The sequence below is a fragment of the Takifugu rubripes genome, chromosome 14 (assembly GCF_901000725.2).
Source record: "Takifugu rubripes chromosome 14, fTakRub1.2, whole genome shotgun sequence".
Classification (NCBI taxonomy): Eukaryota; Metazoa; Chordata; class Actinopteri; order Tetraodontiformes; family Tetraodontidae; genus Takifugu; species Takifugu rubripes.
This window is the reverse complement of record NC_042298.1, coordinates 750,480-758,706: the sequence shown is the minus strand read 5'-3', so window position 1 is coordinate 758,706 and position 8,227 is coordinate 750,480. Positions and strand designations below refer to the sequence as shown.

Genomic DNA, 8,227 nt, shown 5'->3' with positions numbered 1-8,227 from the left:
ACCACGATGCTCTGCCCTCATCATTCAAGGTTATTTTACCGTAAATGTGATTGTATTATATTTACTATGTTGAAGTGGAAAATAACAACTTTGCTCTGTGGTCTTACCTCCCATATGTGATGTGTGAGGACCTCAATAATCACGTGACTCCTGCTAGAACACAAGAACCCTGGAAAGCAGAACTCTGAATCCAGATAATGTGATGAGGATGAGGATAGTGTTGATGATGGTGATGATGATGAGGATGGTGGTGGTGGTGATGATGGTGGTGGTGATGATGGTGATGATGATGGTGGAGGTGATGATGGTGATGATGATGGTAGTGATGATGATGGTGGTGGGAATGATGATGATGATGGTGGTGTGGTGATGATGATGATGATGTTGATGATGATGATGGTGGTCATGGTGGTGATGAGGATGGTGGTGGTGGTGTTGGTGTTGATAATGATGGTGGTGGTGATGATGATGATGGTGATGATGATGGTGGTGGTGGTGATGGTGATAATGATGATGATGATGATGATGGTGGTGATGATGATGGTGGTGGTGATGATGATGGTGGAGGTGATGATGGTGATGATGATGGTAGTGATGATGATGGTGGTGGGACTGATGATGATGATGGTGGGGTGGTGATGATGATGATGATGATGTTGATGATGATGGTGGTGGTCATGGTGGTGATGAGGATGGTGGTGGTGGTGGTGGTGGTGGTGTTGGTGTTGATAATGATGGTGGTGGTGATGATGATGGTGATGATGATGATGGTGATGATGATGGTGGGGATGATGATGGTGGTGGTGGCAGTAGTCCATTTCCGTCCATCTCATCAGTACAGAGCTGTGTCTTCTGTGCATCACCTGAGCAGGTGTGAGCCTGCAGGTGCTGTGAGTGAGTGAGTGAGTGAGTGAGTGAGTGAGTGAGTGAGTGAGTGAGTGAGTGAGTGAGTGAGTGAGTGAGTGAGTGAGTGAGTGAGTGAGTCACTGTGGAGTGTCTGTGCTGATTTCGGGGTGAGTCATTCAGTGAATCATGCAGCAAGAAAAGGCCTCGTCTGCCACAGGAAACACTAATCCGGGCTTGTATTATTTGATTGCAAATCAGGGCTGCTCAGTAAACGCGCCCACTCCTGATTATCCTGCTGTTGTTCCTTTTCATGCATAGCATTACTATAAACAGCAAGCACAAGAATCCACAACCGCCTCAGAGAAATGGGCCATGTTGTTCTGCTTCCTGTCACAGGAGTGCCAGACTCATTTGGATCTGGATGTAGCACTTTAGGAGGCAGTTTCAGCCTTCAGGGGTCCTCTTCATCAAAAACAGACTTTTATAAAAAACAAACTGTTATTGGTAGGGATGCATGGACTGGGACGGGAGCATTGCTTTATACTGTGTACACTGGTACTAGGGGCTTCTAGTCAGGCTTGTCCTCGGCCCACCAGCAGGTGGCGGTATTGGCCAGTGTATATTGCGAGACACGCGCTGGAATCTGAAGAACCCGAGCTGGTCAGTGAAGAAGCCAGCGGTGCTTCAGCCCCTCCAGTAATCATACAATTTATTACAAGCTGCAATTGTCTCCAGTTCATCCCTCTGAAGGGATGAGACCAATAGAGTAAATCAGGCCTCATGAGACTCTGGAAATAACACTGTTCTCACCTCTTGGACTGTCTCTGTCAGGCACAAAACACACAAAACTGACTCACTTGTCACAATCTGTAGGCAAAGACAGTGTCTCTCTCCCTCTGCCTCCCTGTCTGTCTCTGTCCTTGTCTATCTCTCTCTCTCTTCTCCTTGATGGTTATAAACTGATAACAGTTATGATAACAATAACAGACATTATCCGTTTGTTGGAACATGAATTGATTACAGATTTCTAATAACGATGATGTATTTTAATAATTATTTATCTCCCTTTTTATGAACCCACTGAGCCCGGTGCTGATAACGTATGTTGTGGTCCCAGAGTAGCCTGAGAGAGACAGATCCAGGTCCAGTGTTCCAGAACCTCATGTTAAAGGTCCATTTTAGGGGTGACAGCCAGCCAGGTGGTGCTTGAAACTGTCAACGTAGCAGAGGTCTGGAACAGGTCTTCCCTGTCGTTTTGAGGACACAAAAACTCTACACAAGCACAAACTGTCCAATTCACTAAAACTCCACAGGAAATATCCATCGCATTACCAACTAAAGCCTATCTGAGGCTTTTTACCATGTAAAACTACCCTGCAAAATGAGAACAAATGGCCAAACAGGGGAAGGTCAGCTGGTTTGACTGGCTGTGCAGAAGGAGACAAGTGTGAGCTGTGAACTGCTTGAATAACTATGAAATGTTCCAGAATGTTGAGATAAAATATTTAACCAACAGTCCAAGGTCATCTGTTAGTTCCTGGGAAAGAGAGGTGGCAAACATAGAGAAGAGAGGGTGCCAGGGTGTACATGCGACTCGTCTCCTTGCTGCAAGAGAATCAACTTTGTCTGCTGCTGCAATCAGAAGATTCATCTGAAGAGAATTCATCTTCATACACAAGAACATGTTCAAAGATAAGAACAAGTTTCAACAGGGAAAAGAGAGGTGCTGCTATTACATTGATCATGAAGACACGTACAATCAGATTGCTGCCTTCGTCTTTCATGGAGCTGTGAGTGCAAAAAGAGCAGAGCTGTTCAGTTAGCAGCATCAGCAAATGAGACGGTCTCTGCTGCTGTTGTAGCTGTTGCTGCTCTATTGCTGCTGCTGCTCTAGTGCTGCTGCTCACCCAGGCTGGCTTGATTATCTTCTACTTCAAAATAATACTGTTTTACAGTAATAAAAGTTTCGCAAATATTAGCTGTCTGTTGTGTGTTGTTTGCTGAGGGTGGTGTAGCTGTGCAGTAAACAGGCTATCAGCCTCAGGCTGAAAAGAATACTTGTTTACTTTGTTTTCATTAAATGTTCAAAAAGCCTTTTTCCACACAGAAATTCTTTAATCAACAATATTTGTAGATGGATCCAGAAGAATATCCAGGGAGTAGAAACATAATATGGCAGTTATATGGAATGAACAGACAACATATGCACCAAGAAATCATGAATGTGTGTCTCAATTTGAAATACTGCGAGAATGTTTTTAGGAGTTCCACACTTAGACCACATTCCTCTGTTCCTCTAATTTTTTTGTAAAGGTGGTCAACTTTAGATTTGCTGCTTTGTTGATCTAGAGCATTTCCGGGTTGGTGATGGAAGCCACTGAGGAGAAAGTTCTTCACTGATTTTACTGAGGGTAAATTTAGAGCAGGCCTGGACTTTTGGCTTCAGGAATAGCATTATGACCTGTGACCTGTGCGGTTTATCCCTGGAGACATCTGCTTCTCGAAGAGAAGATAACAGCGCAGGTTAAGGTTGCAAAGCTGCATCTGAAAAGGAAAATGATTACCCTTTTACTCTCATTTAAGACCACTGTGCCAAAACTCCAAAAGCGTGTCAGACGTGCAACTAGGAGGGCAAACTAGGAGGGAAGGTCTACTCAAATACTAAGCTGTGTTTTATAGCCAAACCACTACCACATCTGGGCCAGTCAGAGTAGCTTTTTCCCCGAGAAAAGGCTCTCAGCCCATCCAGAACTGTTAAAACCTGTCCTGATGGCACCTGACAACAACTGCTGATTGGGCTGTTTCTGAGTACCCAGGACCTGGGGCACTGTTCTGGATTACATGAAGTACTGCACAGACATGGTTGTTGATGCTAAATGCATCTGGGTTCATCCCAAGACAAAGGATGGCAATAGGAGTGCAGAGAGGAGGCAGCAACGAGGCTACAGCACTTCCCGAGCCAATCTGAAGTAAGAAACATCAGAGACGCCAAGGTTGCCTGTAGAAGGGTGGGGCCTGCTTCCAAACCAACATCTCCAGACAAGTGCAGAAGGGGGTACAACAAATCAGCAACTACAGACCTAGGAAAGTCTTGTTGAAAGTGGATGTGGGTGACACCTCACTGGCGGAGGAGCTAAATCACTTCTGCACCCACAGATACAGATACAGTCAACCACAGCCAGCCATCCACCTGCTCGCAGCAGCCACATCTTTACCTCGAAGACTGTAAACCTGCGGAAAGTCTTAAGACCCAACGGTGTGCGAGGGTCTGCTCTTTGAGGACTTCAGATCAGCATTCAATACCATCATCCCCAACCAACTGGTGACTAAAATGCTCGACCCAGGCCGATTTCCGTCCACCTGCCTCTAGATGAAAGACTTTCTATCTGACTGCTCCCAAAGGGTTAATGTTGGACCCCACATCTCCTCAGCCCACAGCCGTGGTACTGGTTACCCCCAGAGCTGTGTTCTTAGGACTCTACTCTTTACCCTTTATAACCACAACTGCACCCCAAGCCACTCCAGTAACCTGAAGTGTGCAGGTGACACTACTGTGGTGGGACTTATTTCTTGGGGGATGAGCCTGCATACAGAGAAGAGGGGGAGCGGCACTTCAGGTGAAATAAAGTGGACATTCAGCCGCTGTTCAACAGAAGAGGCTGTGTGGACGGAACGCCAGACTTCAGATTCCTGGGCGTCTACATGAACAAAATATGACCTGAGGCCTATGTTCTACTGTGGTCTTCAAGAAGGCACAGCAGAGGTGGTGCTTCCTCAGAAGAAGAAATGTTCCAAATTTTCCAGCTGCATGGCGGCAGAAAGGAAGGCTCCAGAGGGTGGTCACGGCTGTGTAAAATCACTACGCCGATGCACTTTAGGGGGTTAAACTTTAAATTCAGTTTAACATCCTTTCACCTGGTTACATGTTTTTATTACATGTACTAAACCTTAAGATAAAAAGATTATCATCTGAAGATTGCAGACAGGAGATGGTTTCAAAGGAATGTTTCGAATAAATGGATGAATTTAAGTATGATTTCTGTTGTTGCTATGATTATATTTCCCCTGAAGTAATTAAAGACTACATCCGTACTTTAATCAAACATGACACCGCGTATGTCACAGCCATAAAAATCCCTATTTTCTCACAGGTCCCTGAACATTACGCGCACTTTTCTCGCGAGAGTAGACATCGTGGTACGTGGCTTCCCGGCTGCGGAGTGAGGACTGACTTTTGGAGTGTTTACATTTGTTTATGTTGAAGCGATCGTATGTTCGCTGCCGATATACATCCGCACAATAAATGCTGCTTCTGCTTCATTTGTGTTTTTGAAGACGGTGTTAAAAGCTGACCTCGTTGGAGCTGCCTCCTCGGTGGGCTGCTGCTGGACCAGGCGTTCCCTGCTCGTTCCCCACCCTGCTCTTGTGATATGGCGGATAGCGGCTCGTCAGGAGAATTCTCCGCTTCTCTCACAAGCTCGACGCTTCCTCCTCCGAGGACTCGCATCTTCAAAATCATCGTCATCGGAGATTCGGGCGTCGGCAAGACCTGCCTGACCTACCGCTTCTGCGCAGGGAAGTTCCCCGAGAAAACAGAGGCCACGATCGGAGTGGACTTCAGGGAGAGGCTGGTGGAGATCGACGGGGAGAAAATCAAGGTGAGTGTTCTGCCAAAGAGAGAAGAAACCTGACCTTTAATCCTACAACCCTACAACGAGTAAGAGTAAAATAAAATGAGTCTTTCTGCTGCCCGAACCCAGAGGCAGGATGTTCTGAGAGAGCTTTCGAGCTACATCCCTATAAAAGCACCAATGCAAACCATTTCAGAATCCCTTTATATGTATTTGTCAGGAGGGCTTGTTAGGAGCTGGGATGCTGCCGTGCTGGTCTCCAGAGCACGGTGGTATTCCAGTGAATGATACCCTCATCATGTATGCTGTAATGCTGTGAAGAGATTTTAGCTTATCATTATAGGAGCTATCAGGGTAGCATGGGTCCAGCTGGACCCCCCGGCAGGTGGGAACCACAGCTGCTGTCGTGCCGCCAGTAAAAACCGTTCCACATCCTCTCAGCTCCTGTATGTGGACTAGCATGAGACAGTGTGAGGCTTTATGAATGTCAATAGTTCACGTAGAGAAACACGGTTTGGGCTTCTGTGCTCTGAGGACTGCTTTGACCTGTGTCCACGAAGACCTGAGAGGGACAGAAGCTTCAGAACTCAGCAACAGGTTGTGGTTCTGTAAATAAGCAGGTTCAGTTGGAGTCTGAACAAATAAAAGCTGCTTTCTGTGAAACAGGAAAGGCCAGGTCTGTTGTTTATTTGACTTCTGAATCACTAATTTACACTCACTGGATCCCTCTGCTCATATTGGAGATCATTGATCAAATCATATCTGTGTTTGGATCCTCCAACAGATCCAGCTGTGGGACACTGCAGGTCAAGAGCGGTTCAGGAAGTCCATGGTACAGCACTAATACCGCAACGTGCACGCTGTTGTCTTTGTCTACGACATCACCAACGCCGCCAGCTTCCGCAATCTACCCGCATGGATTGAGGAGTGCAGACAGCACGCTCTGGGCAATGAGGTTCCAGGATCTTGGTTGGAAACAAGTGTGATCTCCAGGAACTCGGTTCAAGTGGGCACGGAGGGTGGCGCAACAGTTCGCAGACACGCATTCCATGCCGCTGTTTGAGACCTCTGCAAAGAACTCAAACATTCTTAAAGATGGCAGCAGCCGAGGAAGCAGTGACCACGTGGAAGCCATCTTCATGACGGTGGCCCACAAGTTGAGATCTCAGAAGCCTCTGGTGCTGAGCCAGCCCTCAGACAGAGCAGGGGGGACTGTCAACCTGAGCAGCTGTGGGGACAGCAGAGGAGAGGGGGCCAGGAGCTGGGGCTGCAGCAGCTGCTGAGGGTGCGTCTTGGTTCACAGGCTGTGGGGAACATTACAAATCCAAGAATTTAATCAATATTGTTTTCCTTTAACCATATTAATTACTTTCAGAGTGGTCCAACCTTTACTTGGGAGTGCCAACATTGGGCCCTGTCAAATGCTACCTACCCCGTCCATCTTCTCTAAATTTCATGCACCGTCATCACCGTGGCGATGCAGTCCCAGTTGTTAATGTGTAAAACAGGATAGATGGTGCTCTGGTGGCAGCGTAGCTCTTGCCTTCTAGGCCTGAGATGACCGCTCTGGTCAAAAGGGGAAACACCAAGGTGACCTATATGACTTGGGAACTCATTAGGTAAGCCAGTAAGACTGAGACCTGAGCCACCACTCAAGCAGTAGGAATGTGTTCACTCTGCTGCCAACATTTAGACCAACATCTCTGAAGGTTTGTGGGAGCTCTGATTGTGTTGGTGTGCCAGACGTCTGTTCAGCCTGCCGGTTGGTGGTCGAGGGGTAGGTTTCAGGGCATTTTTTAGTAGTGGGTGGTGTTTTTACCAAATTAGTAAAGGTCTGGTGTGAACTGGTCATCAGGACCAAGTTTCCAGTCTTCAGACGAGTTCGGGACCCAGTATTTAACCTATTTTAGCTCTCATGGTAAAGTACCCCAAACAGCCTGTTCCATTTAGGGAATATAAAAAGGTTAGAAAACCTTTTCACACAAGAATCTTTCCTCAGGACTATGAGGAGAGGAATACATTCTTTAAAACTGTAGACCATGAAACAAGAGACTTGTTTCAGGGAAATCTTTTATTAAATGCAGTAAGCCGTTTGCTGCCTGTGTCAAATGAGGAAACATGCTTGTTTTTGCTTTCAGATGAAGAAAGTCCCAGAAATGCTAGCCAACGCTAGCAGCAGGATGTCAGGCCACTGTGGGACCAACGCACACCTTGTTACCATGATGACTGCAGACGTTGCGTCTGTTTTAGCCATGTGGCTTGGTGGTGTTTGCTACACAGATATTATGGGCTGTCAATCATGCAGTGGTACCCCCCCCCCCCCCCCCTGCCTTCCACATATAAAAGCAGTTAAAGTGGAACTCATCCAAACCAGCACTGGCCAGGTCCTTCTCCCAGAATGCACTTGTGCTGTTGCTTTTCTTGCATGGGCTCTTTTTAAAGTGTCCTTTATATCTAAAATATAAATATTTGTCCACTATTTCCTTCATTCTGTACATCAGCCATGAAAAGTTCATAATTCACAAATGAGAAATTTCGGTCTGGAATTTTTGCATTAAACATTTGTCACTGATCATTAAAGGCTAACGTTGAAACCTTGATCCTTAGTGAGGAGACATGGAGACAACAGTCCACACGGATTTCTCCAGGTGAAGTAGATGCTCCTACAGACAGACATGTCCATGTTCTGGGCCGGTATCAGCTCAGTCTGCTGTAAGAGGGCCTATTCCAACAATGCTCCTCTTCCTCTC

The 8,227-nt window shown here is 46.5% G+C and overlaps 1 pseudogene; it reads left to right on the top strand.

Moving 5' to 3' along the window:
• The first annotated feature begins 5,049 nt into the window (after positions 1 to 5,049).
• Positions 5,050 to 7,287, top strand: LOC115246465 (ras-related protein Rab-33B-like; annotated as a pseudogene).
• The last annotated feature ends 940 nt before the right edge of the window (positions 7,288 to 8,227 follow it).